General features: G+C 37.5%; 1 protein-coding gene across 23 annotated transcripts in view; it reads left to right on the forward strand.

The window, feature by feature from the left end:
* FOXP1 (forkhead box P1) overlaps positions 1–8,595 on the forward strand; it is a 631,238-nt gene that overhangs the window by 571,743 nt on the left and 50,900 nt on the right. The gene's annotated exons all lie outside the window — the stretch shown is intronic.

Consider the following 8,595-nt stretch of genomic DNA (forward strand, 5'->3'; position numbering starts at 1 on the left):
AGCAGCATGGTTTATAAACCTTTGGGTATATACCCAGTAATTGGATGGCTGGGTCAAATGGTATTTCCAGTTCTAGATCCTTGAGGAATCACCACACTGTCTTCCACAATGGTTGAACTAGTTTACAGTCCCACCAACAGTGTAAAAGTATTCCTATTTCTCCACATCCTCTCCAGCACCTGTTGTTTCCTGAATTTTTAATGATCGCCATTCTAACTGGTGTGAGATGGTATCTCATTGTGGTTTTGATTTACATTTCTCTGATGGCGAGTGATGATGAGCATTTTTTCATGTGTCTGTTGGCTGCATAAATGTCTTCTTTTGAGAAGTGTCTGTTCATATCCTTCACCCACTTTTCGATGGGGTTGTTTGAATTTTTTCTTGTGGATTTGTTTTAAGTTCTTTGTAGATTCTGGATATTAGCCCTTTGTCAGATGGGTAGATTGTAAAAATTTTCTCTCATTCTGTAGGCTGCCTGTTCACTCTGATGGTAGTTTCTTTTGCTGTGCAGAAGCTCTTTAGTTTAATTAGATCGCATTTGTCAAATTTGGCTTTTGTTGCCATTGCTTTTGGTGTGTTAGTCATGAAGTCCTTGCCCATGCCTGTGTCCTGAATGGTATTGCCTAGGTTTTCTTCTAGGGTTTTTATGGTTTTAGGTCTAACGTTTAAGTCTTTAATCCATCTTGAATTAATTTTTGTATAAGGTGTAAGGAAGGGATCCAGTTTCAGCTTTCTACATATGGCTAGCCAGTTTTCCCAGCACCATTTATTAAATAGGGAATCCTTTCCCCATTTCTTCTTTTTGTCAGGTTTGTCAAAGATCTGATGGTTGTAGATGTGTGGTATTACTTCTGAGGGCTCTGTTCTGTTCCATTGGTCTATATCTCTTATTTTGGTACCAGTACCATGCTGTTTTGGTTACTGTAGCCTTGTAGTATAGTTTGAAGTCAGGTAGCATGATGCCTCCAGCTTTGTTCTTTTTGCTTAGGAATGTCTTGGCAATGCGCACTCTTTTTTGGTTCCATATGAACTTTAAAGTAGTTTTTTCCAATTCTGTGAAGAAAGTCATTGGTAGCTTGCTGGGGATGGCATTGAATCTATAAATTACCTTGGGCAGTATGGCCATTTTCATGATATTAATTCTTCCTATCCATGAGCATGGAATGTTCTTCCATTTGTTTGTGTCCTCTTATTTCGTTGAGCAGTGGTTTGCAGTTCTCCTTGAAGAGGTCCTTCACATCCCTTGTAAGTTGGATTCCTAGGTATTTTATTCACTTTGAAGCAATTGCATGTGCACTATATTTTTATATAATTGGTGACAATTACTGGCCAGTTGCAGCTTGGTGATTGGACCCATTCTTTATTATACATTTGACTTTATAAATGTAGAAAGTGGATGCCGAGGAAAGCTAACAATTTGATTCTTAACTTCCTATATTGATATCGACTTCTGTTCGGGTTCTTGTCCTTACACGGAGGGTGGAGTAACTTTAATTTCTACTGTTAAGTATGACTAAAACCTGGGTTGGCCCATTTGAAGCTGTAAACCTATAAAGCATCGCTGTAAGGAAATATATTAATCTCATAGCTGAAGTGAAATGCTTCTATGCTACTCCTTACCTGTGTTACCTTGTCAGTTAAAAAAAAAAAATTTTTAGACCAAACTGCCCTGCATTTTTGTATCATATAAATATATTCATAATATCATTGAATCATTAATTATGAATTCAATGTTACATGATATAGACATGTAATCAAACATATGCACATGTATACCTATAATCAAACATATGTACATGTATACCTATATATATATTCATAATATCATTGAATCATTAATTATGAATTCAATGTTACATATTATAGACATGTAATCAAACATATGCACATGTATACCTATAACATATGCACATGTATAACTATAACATATGCCCATGTGTACATCTGGGTGTGTGATGGTTTACAAATTGGTTGTTGGGGACCATCTCCTTCTAGCTTTTCTCTCTCATTCAAGCCCCAGGGAAACAGAGGTGAGCTGATTTATGTGCAAGACTCCAGTTTTGTGTGGTTTTTATATTGTTAGAACAGTGTCTGTATCTATCTTCATGAACCTGGATACAAATATTGTAATAAAGCCATCCTTAGAGAGATATCTAGTGTTACCTGCAAGCAGTTTTGGTGAATATAAATTTTTGGTTAATGAATGGAAGCCTGTGAATCTGTTTCATAGCTTACTTCCTCAGTATTATACTCTGAGAGCAGTATGTGGTCATTGAAAACTTAAGTACTTAAAAATATTTTAAAAGAGATGTCCAAAATTGCTTCTAAATATGAACAATCAAGATCAGCAATGCTTTATTTTAAATTAAGCAACAACCCTTTACAACTATTATTATTCAGATTAGTGATCGTGGGCTTTGTTTTGTTTAGAAATCACTCACTATAGAATCTTAGTTTTGTTCTTTCCTGATCAGTTACCTAATCATATTTATATAATGAGAGAAAAAGAATTTGGCAGAGCCACTTTTAAATTCTGATTTTTTCTGTACACCAGTGCTAGGTTTGATAAATATCTTGGTGCCGATTTCTTCCATCTATAGAATGGCTAATAAACATCTGTAAATATGATTTATTGTTATAAAGTCTCTAGAACTCTAAAATTGCTATCCACAAGCTCAGGGACATATATCAGTTTTAGAGTCAGAAAGGGAAATGACAGTTTCTAGACCCATTTTAAACATTTTGTTAATGGCTAAAATATTCCTACCCTAAAAAATCCTCAAATCATAGGTTCGTTTGTTATGTGAGCTGACAATTAGGTTATATTTGTTAGGAGATTATCCCAAAAAGGAGAGAGAATAATTTTAGTATTAAAGAAAATAAACATCATTAGAATTGGGGCCTAGATTCAATTCCTATAAAAAAGCCCATTTCTCTTCTAAAGGTATTAGGAGTCTGGCACTTGTATAGGAAACCACCTATCAATTATTTATTGTGGTTTTGCACATGACACGACATGTTCTCAGTTCCTGTTTGCTCAGTGGAATTGGAATGCCCACTATCAATCTGCAACGGTTGCTTGGTTACTTCCTGGTACTTACTTATTGACTTATATTTGTAAGATGACTTTTGTTTGTAAGTTACAGAAACCCAACTTAAATTGGCTTAAGTGAAAAAAATAAATGAGGGATGATAATTGGCTCCTATAGCTAGGAAGTCCAGTGGTACAGCTGGCTTCAAGCATGGCTAGATCCTGATATTTAACCAAGGCTTTTGGAGTATTAATTGTCCATTAGTTCTGTTTTTGTGTGTTGCCTTCATTTGGGGGCTGTTTCCAAGTGGAACTGAAGAGGACAGGTTTATCAGTCCCACAGTGTGTCTCTTTCCCTGTAGCGCCAGACAAAGCCCTAGGGAGACTGTCATTGGCCCAGATTGAGTCATGTGTTCTAGCTTTGAGCCAATCACAATGACATCCCCAGACTTGCATTACATGCTGCCTCCAGAACAGAGGGAGATGTTCACCCCACGTGAACCACATGGGGGCTAGGGATGAGAGAGTTGGTTCAAGAATGTAAAAATGAATATTGTCAAGTAGCAAAGGGAGAGCAAATGCTGAGTAAGAAGAAACTCCCCTAGATGCTTTCCTGAGTTACACACTGACTGGTTGTATGTAACAAATTCAGGATTTCAACATGATTTTAACTCTTTCCTCTACAACATGATTTTAACTCTTGGAAATTCAGAGTTGTCTTCAGGTATCAGGATCTTGCCTGGTGCAGTGGAAAATAAGTTAGTCTTTTTGTAGATTCACGTCTCCCACTTCTCTGTTCAGTCTAAAGGGAAATCAAATTGGCCTTGATGAAACCAACTTTGTTTTCCATTGAACCGAACTGAAAGAAGCTAGCAAACTTCTGTGGTTCAAATAAAAACCACCTGGCTTCTTTGAATGATGTCACTGGGAGGGGGGTGGGGGTCATTGTCATCAGAGAGTGATGCATCGAGTACTTTGCTCAGATTGCTGGATTCATAGATCCTGAAAGCATCTTCAGTTGCTTCAGTGGACCAAAAGTTTTCTAGTCTACGCTTCTCTTCAGTTGTCCCTCTCTTTTTAGAAGGGATTTCTTATGGTTTAGGCAAGTTGATAGCAGTGTTGCTTGAATTCTCCTTGGTATTCTTACTTAATAAAGGTAGCATTGCTTTGACCTCGATTTAAGTGTTACTTCATAGATTTTTTTTTTCTTTTTTACCTACTTTCTATTCCCTTGATTTTACACTCCTCTAGTAATAGTTTATAATTAAATAGTGCTGAACCTTAAAACAGGCATAGTGCCGAAATGCTTCACCTATATTAACTCATTTAATCCTCACAAACAGCGTATGCTAGTATTGTAGTAGTATTCCCAGCATACAGTTAAGGAAACTAAAGCCCAGAGAGGTTAAATGATTTACCCAAGGTCACACACTAATAAGAGGTGGAGCCAAGGTCCAAACCCAGGCAGTCTGGCTTCAGAAGACTTATTCTGAACTGCTGCATTATATAGCCTGGTTAGAGGCAACACTTTTTATGGACAGTTTGCTTTCTACTTGGCAATGGATGTAAAGAAAGTTTTGGAGAAAGGTTGACTGGGTAGTGAAGACACTATTAATATGTTCTTTGAACCAACCACATGTCATCTGAGCCTCAGTATCAGCACATGTGATTTGGGATGTTAACCACTTTTTAGGGTTGTTAGAATTAAAAGGTACACCAGGCAAGACACGGGTGGCTTGCCCCTGAAATCCCAATGCATTGGGAAGCTAAGGTGGGAGGATTTCTTGACGCCAAGAGAGTGAGACCAGCCTGGTCAACATAGCAAGACCCTGTCTCTGCCAAAAAAAAAAAATCAACTGGGTGCCGTGGCATGTGCCCATAGTCTTAGCTACTTGGGAAGCTAAGGTGGGAGGCTCACTTCAGCCCAGAAGTTTGAGGCCGCAGTGAGCTATGATCATGCCACTGTACTGCGGCCTGGGTAACAAAGCAAAACCTTGTGTCTAAAAATTAAATAAATGAATTAATAAATAAAAGGTACGTCATATAAACCACCTAGCCCATACTGGGCACTCTTTAAAAGCATTAGAACCTCTTAACCTTACTTAGATATATTTGTATTTCAAGGATGGGTAATTTTAAATATCCAAAAATTTCCGACCTTCTACCTAGGAAGAGGAGTTGTGACTATACGAAGCGTTGATCTATCAGAAGAAATTGTTCTGTAATAGAATGTTTTAATCAGAGACTTCTGGTAAAAAGTCCCACACAGAGGGGACAGCATGGCACATTTTTTCCATAAAGGGGCAGGCAGTAAATATTTTCAGCATTGCAGTCTATACAGTCTCTGTCACAGCAGCTCGACTCAGCTCTGCCATTGGGGTACAAAAGCAGCCGTTGACCATGCATAAGGAACAAGGAACGAGTATGACTGTGTCCCTTGGACCATGGTTTGCTCTGTAGCATTTTTGGTTTCACCAACATGTTTTTTAGCTGAGGAATGCATTTGTGGCCCCGGACATAGCTATCCAGGGTTATGTTAGCTTGGATTCACAGAACCCTCAAGTTAGTCATATTTAGGGGGAGGTATCCATGTGTGTCATGCCCCATGATTTCATTGACCAACCATGGTTTTTATACTTCCTTGATCTTGGGTTCTTCCACCCAGTTTTTAGGGTTCAGACTCAAGGAGAGGAAGTGATTTTGCCAGGTAACAGCTTTCTGGTCTTCTGCAGCTCCAAATTAATAAGCTGTAACTGTTACAGAGGCCAAGCTTGGTTCTTCAGGATAAAAATCCCATCTGTCAATACTGTACCACTGTTAACAGACAGAGGGGTTCATAAAAAAGAGAGGTGGCAGGGGGAACTCACGGGTCTAAAACTGAAGCATATTTTTTTCCCTCCTGAGGAAGAAATATCCTAAGTGTTGGTAAATCAGAACCAGAGATTTGACACTTTTCTGTGATCATTCTGCAGCGTTTGTTCCCAAGGTGAGGTATACCACAGGGCCCTTGATTTCAAAGATAAATACTGTACAAATAACCATCCTGTTGTCTTTCCCGCACCGCCAACAGAGGGACGCTTTATCAGAATCAGCAGATACCCAGTCTATTGTACGCATTTATTTCCCTGTTTCTTCTGAAAACAACTTGCAGTTTTAGTGTTGTTTTTTTTTTTAATCTATCAACCATGAGTTATCATGTGACTGTTGCATTTGTTAGCGCTAAGTGATAGCAGCAGGTGCTCGTGCTAACTCTAATGAAATCATCCAGCCCTGCATTGCTTGGAATCCTCCGATAACAGAAAAACAAAAACAAGTCCCGTATCATCCAGAGAGGTGAAACTCATCAGCGTTCTTCCATCCTCTCCCCACTTGAGTCCTTTTTTTTTTCTCTTCTTTTCAAACCAGGTGAAAGACACAATCTTTACTAGTAAAAACGTGGATCTGTAATTCTTCCCTTTCCTACCCCTCCCTTTTCTTAATGCTCATATAATGCATTGGCAAAATGAGGAGAAGATTTGAAGGTTAAACCCTGACCACATTTCCCTGCTTTTAACTTAGAGTGTAAAATCAGGCGCAGGCCCATAGTTTCACAAACACCAGGTACTCTTATGTGCTTGTGGGAAAATGTTCCCATTTCCCCTAGTTTTTCTTTTAGGTGGCCACTTGTATAACATCTACTAAAAGTATCCTTTGTATCCTTGGTTAGTATCCTATTTGAAAAGAATTTTTTTCTTTTGGTGATTTCTCACAGAGAAAAACTCCATGCAAAACAAAACAAAAATTCCCTTGCTTGTTAGTCAGATGTATGTAATTTCTGAAAGCCAAAATAAACTGTCTGTGTGCTCTAATGGAAGACAGAGAAATGCTGAAAAAGATGCCCAGAGATGGAACTTTGACCCTTTCCAAAAGGTCGAAAGCTGTAGACAGTAGAGGACATTTCATTGGTAATTTGCTTTTTAAAATTTTTTTTCTGTGAATTTTACTTTTCAAAACTGTGAAGAGTTTTATGTGAAAGAAACTACTAAGTGTGCTCTGTAATGTTTTCACAAGTGTTTTTATCATGGTAACATCTTGTTTACTTTAGTTCCCTGCCTAAAACTACTTGGAACATGTTAAGAAAACATTTCAAGAAAGCCTCGACAAAGAGGCTTTTGTTTAACAGCCACCATGAGGCAGCATGGATCACAAAGGTGTTAACTTTCAGCCCCTTAAGCACTTCCACATGAAATTCCAGCAACTATGTTTGTGGTTTTGGAAAAACAAAGTGTATGTTAAAGAAACCAGGTATATGCTAATACATGTCGAAGGAGGCCGGATATCATAAATTGTTTCAAACCCATTTGTGGCTCTCAGCTTGCACGCCTGAATGTTCTGCAGTGAAATTACCTCTAGTTAGTGCAGGAGACTTCAGCCATGTAGAGGGAATAGCTGTCTATAATTGTGGATGTATGCAAATCAAATTCCAGCCTCACAATTTAAATCTCAAGAAGATGAGGATGAAAATTTTCCCCATCAGATCTGAGGTGACAAGTCTTTGAGTATTGCAAAATGAGCTGTATATTTTTATGAATTTGACTTTTCTACTTATCATGCATTTTTTATTGGTTTTAGAAAAATAAAAATAGGGTGTTACCAAAAACAATTTTTTTCCCTTTCAATGTGTCTTTTTTAACCTTTCTGACATTGCTCAGGAGTTCAAGACCTTTCTTCGTACTGGAAGAGGTCAAAGTGGCCTAAATACCACAGTGCCCTCTAGTGATATATAGAATATTAGATAGAAAAGTTTAGACAAGTTTGCCAAAGATAACAGGCCCAGTGCCACCACTTTGCTCAAAAGGAAGCAAATAACATTTGAACGCATTTTTTTTTTCAACAAACAGATTTTAGTTAGAAATGCAAATTAAATTTAAATTTTTCTTGTCGGCTTTGAAAACATTGGAAAATTTTTTGAATGTCTACTTATGCAATTAATTCTACATATAACTGCATATGTGCATGCAGTACATCTATATCACTGTAGATGCATTGTTGAGTGTTCTTATATTTTAAGAGCCATTGGTTAGCTTAGGTATTTCATGTGATCATTTCCGGCATGTAATTAGAAGGCATTACTTAAAAGACAGGGATCATCTTTGCTCCATACTTTTATTGACACTGTCTACCATATTATGGCCATGTCTAAATGGTAAAATTTATTATTAGCAATAGTGTCACAAAAGTCTGAGACAGCGATTTTCCTTTCAATAAAAGTAGTTAAAAACCTTTTAGAAAATCCATAATTTTGATTGCTGGTACTTCATAAATGTATAACTGGTACTTTTTAGCTGTCTCTTTAGGGAAAAATGAGTTTTATCACCTGCGGTACCTGGGTTAATGAAATTGTGTGTTGGAATTTAGCCAGGATGAAAGATGAGATCATTCCAAGACACTAATATTGGCAACAGGTCTCATAAAAAGCTCTGACTCTTGAGTGAAGTATCATTAGATTTTTTTTATTATTATTATTTTATTTAAATTGAGAGATTAAGTTAGTTGTCATTTTCAAAGTTTCTGTACTAGCGAGA

This window comes from Papio anubis, chromosome 2 (assembly GCF_008728515.1).
Source record: "Papio anubis isolate 15944 chromosome 2, Panubis1.0, whole genome shotgun sequence".
Taxonomy (NCBI): Eukaryota; Metazoa; Chordata; class Mammalia; order Primates; family Cercopithecidae; genus Papio; species Papio anubis.